The 6000-nt window shown below is 49.0% G+C and overlaps 1 protein-coding gene across 3 annotated transcripts in view; it reads left to right on the top strand.

The window, feature by feature from the left end:
- Positions 1 to 3504: 3504 nt before the first annotated feature.
- CREM (cAMP responsive element modulator) overlaps positions 3505 to 6000 on the top strand; it is a 77311-nt gene continuing 74815 nt past the window's right edge. The window contains exon 1 of one of the 3 annotated variants that reach the window (XM_065582846.1): positions 3505 to 3660. The gene's annotated coding sequence lies outside the window, so the exon portion shown is untranslated. The remainder of the gene's footprint in view (positions 3661 to 6000) is intronic. The other 2 variants (XM_024100887.3, XM_042858701.2) reach the window with 2 other exon arrangements.

The raw sequence follows: 6000 nt of genomic DNA, 5'->3' as shown, positions 1-6000 counted from the left end.
GTAACTACATTTCCGAGAAAAAGCTTTTGATGACATCTCAATCACACCCATGTAAAGTTTTAGGTCAAGCTGAATATCGCATTAAAGATTCTGAGCTATAAAACAATATTAAGGTTTAGACATAATTTATAATGATGTCATTTAAATAGCTGTCTTCAAAATTTTCAGGCTTGCTAGTTCCTTAGAGTCTTATCTGCATATTCAGTTAAATATTTTCTAATTGACATAACATTTTAAATCAAATTATTTGATCAAAAGCTTGGCCTTTCAATTAGTTGCCACAGGGCCTAGTGCAGGGGAGGGCAAAGTATGACTCACGGGCTGGATCCGGGCCATAAGGGCTTTCAATCTGGTCCATGGGATTGCCAGCCCTGTGGCACAGCGCGGCTAAGGCAGGCTCCCTGCCTGCCCTTGCCCCACACCTCTCCCGGAAGTGGCCGGCATCACGTCCCTGTAGCCCCTGGGGAAAGGTGGGGGGCAGAGGGCTCCGTGTGCTGCCCTCACCTGCAGGCACCGCTCCCCGCAGCTCCCACTGACTGGGAATGGGGAATAGGAGCCAATGGGAGCTTTAGGGGTGGTACCTGCAGGCAAAGACAGTCCATGGCAGAGCCACCTGCCCCAGCCCATCCCCAGGAACCACTGCTGGACATGCTGGCCACTTCCAGGAGCGGCGCAGGGCCAGGGCAGGCAGGAAGCCTGCCTTAGCCCCGCTGTGCGGCGCTGCCACCCCGGAGCCGCTCGAGGTAAATGGCGCCAGGACGGAGCCCGCACCCCAACCCCCTGCCCTGAGCCCCCTCCCTCATTCTGCACCCCAACTCCCTGCCCTGAGCCCCTGCTGCACCTTGCACCCTAACCCCCTGCCCTGAGCCCCCTCCTGCACCCTGCACTCTTTGCCCTGAGCCCGTTCCTGGACATTGCATCCTCTTCCAAACCCCAGCCCTATATTCATGGCCCTGCATACAATTTCCCAACCCAGATGTGGCTCTCGGGCCAAAAAGTTTGCCCACCCCTGGCCAAGTGGGTTAATTGACTATCATACTAACAGGAAAGGGTTACAGTAAGAAAGCTAGGAAAGAGCAACACCAACACAAAACTCTCAAAAGGGAAGCACACAGGAAGTCACAATGAATAAGAGAAGGTGGAAAGAACTGAAAACAGGAAGGGGATGTTGTTCAATATTTCAACAAAGGAAATGTAGGATGAGAACAAAAACATTTCAAAAATGATAATATTTAGGTTACTACAATTACTTTATTTGCATCATGTTTATTTTTGCCAGTAGTGCTAAATAACATTTTAATAGAGAAAGATCTACTAGGAACTGATTAAACAAGGGAAAATTAACAAACCTAAAGCTGAAAGTTTGATAAATGTCACTTCGTTTGTGCCTCAACAGTAGGACCAGAGGTGGAGCCAGCCAATCATGATCTGTAAACAGGACAGATGCCCAGATTTTGTCTCCCTCACTCAGTGAATGAGATTGAAAACCTGACCTATTTACTTGGGAGGATGGAAGTGGACAAAACATAACCAGTCCTGACATTTTCCAACTCATTAATCATAGTAATTTATCTGAAAATTAATTCAGATATTTGCCTTTTTTTAAACAAACCACTACTGAATAAAGAACAGGAGTACTGGTGGCACCTTAGAGACTAACAAATTTATTTCAGCATAAGCTTTCGTGGGCTACAGCTCACTTCTTCAGATGCATCTAAGGTGCCACAAGTACTCCTGTTCTTTTTGCAGATACAGACTAACACGGCTGCTACTTTGAAACCTGTCACTATTGAATAGGTTCTCAAATACTTAAGCAAGCACATAGAAGAAATGCATTATCATTACACACAGTATAGGTGGGACAGTGCATTAAGAGGTGACTTCAGAATAAAAGTTGTGTGCTGTATAAACATGCTATGTAAAACACATGGTATAAACACTTGAGTCTCAAATATTACACTTGGCATTCTACTTGCAGAGTTTATACAGCAAAACACTGACAATTTCTTCCTTCCTTTCATTTATACTCTTAAAATTTTGTACATAGGGATATTTGTACTTATTGGCCCCCATTAGTGTACTATCTGAGCGCTTCAAAATCTGTACTGTGTTTATCCTCCCAATGCCACTGTGAAGTAGGGAAGTATTATCCCCATTTTACAGAGGCACAGAACCTTAGAAGTATTTGGGGGACTAACTCCCATTAATTTCAGTAAGAGTTATGTGCCTAAATACTTTGAGGATCTGGTCTTAAGTGACTTGTCCAAAGTCACACAGAAGTTGTGATGAAGCAGGTAAATCAACCTCAGCTCTCACAAGTCCCCAAGTGAGAGCCCTAACACAGGATCATCCTTCTTCTCTTTTTGTATACTGTGAAACATTAAACATTTGTATGAGAAGACATACTAGAACAACAGCAATAATCTCCATGGCCCAAATATTTACATAGAATTTGAGCATAATCAAAATTAAGGCTACCAATATTATACCTTCCAGAATACAGCAAATATGTCAAATGCATGGTAAGTATCAAACGTTATTTATAGTCATTAAATGTATCCCTTTGGTTCTAGGGGGAGAGAACATAAACATAGCCACCAGTCTCTCTTTTATCTATTGGCAACTTTTGGGATTTTTTAAAAATATAAAATAAATACAATGTGTGATTTAGACCCCTAAACAAAAACATTTCTTAGTAATGTAATCTGAATTAAAGAATAATTTTTTGTTAAACAAAGTTATTTCACAAGTGTATCCTTGAGCAGGTCACTTAACGTTTTGCTGTACTGTTCTCAGTACTTTGGTATCTTCAGATAAAAGGAAATATATAAGAACTTCTCAGACAATTAAGTTTCCTAATACAACAAGGAGGTTCAGTGATATTATAGAAAGGAAGTGGCTTCCTGGTGCCTCGGAGTATTTTAACGTGCTCAGGCACCTTAGGTAAGAGTTTACACCCATTTTACTAAATGTGAACTGTGGCAGAGAAGTGATTAGCCAAAGTCACCTAAACCAGCAGTAGAGCTTGGTATAAAACCCCAGCAGCCTCAACTCTAAACCCTCTGCCCTTCCCACGAGGGTCTACGGCATGGGGTGAGTGTGGGGCTGGGGCACAGTTACACCCTCCCCAATGCCTGTGTGCTGGGTGAGTTACACCCTCCCCGGCCTGGCTAGCAGGGGAGATCACACCCCCTCCAATGCCCATGAAAACTGCGTGGGCCGCCCGCACCCCGCAGGTTCCCCGTGCCTCCGAGGAGGGTATGGGGCCAGGCCCCAAGCCAGCAGGCGGCACCTCCCCACGGAGAGCGGGGTGCGATGCCCATAGACAGCCCCCAAACGGGGAGAGGGGAGTCCCGAGAGAACAGACGTCTCCCTCCCGCAACCAATCAGGTGCCTGGCTGGTGGCCCCGTGGCGGCGGTTGGCGCGGCGCCGGCCGTTGAGTCCCGTTTGTAACCAATCGGCGCTGGCGGCTACGGCTGCCTAGGCCTGGGCTCCTCCTCCTGTGACCGCGGGGTCGGGGAGCCGCCGCGGGCGCCATTTCCTCAGCGCCCCCGCGGCGGCGCGGCTGCATCAGCGCTGACGTGGAGGCGACGTGCGGCTCCGCCCGGCCCAATCCCCCCCACCCCCCTGTGACGGGGGCATCACGTACAGGGCGGCGGGTGAGTGCGGGAGGGGGCGGGGACACGTGTGTGTGTGTGTGTGTGCGCGCAGCCCGACCCCCTGCCGGCCGGGAGTGGGGGGAGAGGCCAGGCGAGGGAGACAAGCCAGGGCGTGCAGCGAGGAGCGGGGCATGAGGGCACGCAGGGCCCCGAGAGGACAGGGCGGGAGCCGCCCTTGCTGGGTGTGTGAGGAGAGACGCGCCCGCCGCCTTCGGGCGCCTTCAGTGTCGTCCCCCTTCCGCCCCCCGGGGGCTCCGTCCGGAGGGGTTTGTTTACCCAGCCGCCTGCCCCTCCTTGGAGGGTGCGATTCAGCCGAGCTCTTCGGCTCCCCATCGCCGCAGTCCCGGGCCCACGGGAACTGTAGCTCGGATGCCTTTCCCCGAATCTCTGTTCTTCGCGCCCTCCCCTTTAAACACCGTCAGTCAGGTACTTGGTCAGTTTCACGACGGTAGGAACTAGGCGCTTCAGTCGGGGTGGGGGGGTCATCTTTACCCCACCCGGGGAGGCAGGGGACGTGCTGCTCTCCCCATATTACCCCTGGGGATCTGAGGCACGGAGAGACTAAGGGTGGGGTCCCCAAAGGGACTTAGACACTGCTGAGCATCACAGCGCCTAACATTTAGGTACCTAGAAAATTACAGGCACAACAACAGTGCCAGCCCCAAAGCCGAGTCCCGCGCCTGGATGCACGGAGGGGAGAGAGGTGCCTTACAATGCCCCACAAGCGCCAGCCGGCTGGAGCAGGAGCCGCCTGAGCTAGGCATGTGCTAACCCCAGCCCTGCTCACGGAGCTAGGCACCGAAGGACATCTCTAGAAGTGTTACAGGGACACAGCTGCAGCTCCCCTGGTGTAGCGACAGTGGCGGAGACACTTACTACCGTGACGAAAGAGGTTTTTCCGTCACTGTAGTAAATCCACCCCTTCGAGAGGTGGTAGTTATGTCAATGGAAGAATTTTTCCACTGACCTAGCAGCATGTACGGTGTGGGAGGGGAGGTGTTAAGTCAACTTACTACATCACAGACACAGCATGACATTTTTCACAGCCCTAAGCAATGTGTGTAGATCAGGCGTAAGTCTGATCTGCAGGGAGGAGTCTATCTCTGTTTATCAGCCCATGAAGGGGAACCTACTGTCTGGGCTCACTGCCTAACCTGTTGCTTGAGGAAATAAGTTAGGTGCCTGCTTCACTCCAGGCAAACAGCCAGAGAAGGTGCTGTCCCTCATCTTATAACTTTCATCCCAGTGTTAGAGCACTTGACTGGATGTGGGAGATCGAGGTTTGATACCAGCCCTCTCTGCTAGAGAAGGAGAAGGGATTTCCCACTGCTCAGGAGAGTGGTCTAACAACTGAACTATAAAAACAACAAAGAGTCTGGTGGCACCTTAAAGACTAACAGATTTATTTGGGCATAAGCTTTCGTGAGTAAAAACCTCACTTCTTCGGATGCATCCGAAGAAGTGAGGTTTTTACTCACGAAAGCTTATGCCCAAATAAATCTGTTAGTCTTTAAGGTGCCACCAGACTCCTTGTTGTTTTTGTAGATACAGACTAACACGGCTACCCCCTGATACTTGAAACTGAACTATGGGATTTTCTGATGTGGGACTCCCTCAGTCTCTCCTGTTGAAGCTGTTGCCATATGGATAAATAATTTAAGAGTGAGTGGAGCCAGGGGACTGGGCTGAGATCTCCCCCTCTCAGGTGGGTGCCCTAATGGCATTTCATTCTCTCTTTGGTCTGTCACTGAGAGAGAGAGAAGAGAGTTATTCCCACTCTGTAGCATGGAGCAATAACAGGGTCCATGCTGATGTAAAGGGTTAGCCTAGGATGCCCTGGCACACTACATGTGTACAACTGGCAGCAGGCAGCCAGTACTTGGTATGATGTGTGTGGGAGGGAGCACAGGGTTTGTATAGAGCAGTGGTTCTCAACCAGGGGTACAGAGGCCCGTGGGGGTACACCGAGGTCTTCTGAGGATACATCAATTCATTTAGATACTTGCCTAGTTTTACAACAGGCTACATAAACATTAACGAAGTCAGTACAAACTAAAATTTCATACAATAATTTGTTTATACTGATCTATGTACTGTACACTGAAATGTAAGTACAAAGTATTCCAATTAATTTATTTTATAATTATATGGTAAAATGAGAAAGTAAGCAATTTTTCAGTATTAGTGTGGTATGACACTTTTGTATTTTTATGTCTGAGTTTGTAAGCAGGTAGTTTTTAAGTGAGGTGAAACTTGGGGGGACGCAAGACAAATCAGACTCCTGAAAGGGATACAGTAACCTAGAAAGGTTGTGAACCACTGGTATAGAGGGAGTGAGAG

Source organism: Chrysemys picta, chromosome 2, assembly GCF_011386835.1.
Source record: "Chrysemys picta bellii isolate R12L10 chromosome 2, ASM1138683v2, whole genome shotgun sequence".
Lineage (NCBI taxonomy): Eukaryota > Metazoa > Chordata > Testudines > Emydidae > Chrysemys > Chrysemys picta.
The sequence above is the reverse complement of the archived record's forward strand: the minus strand, read 5'-3'. Positions and strand labels throughout refer to the sequence as shown.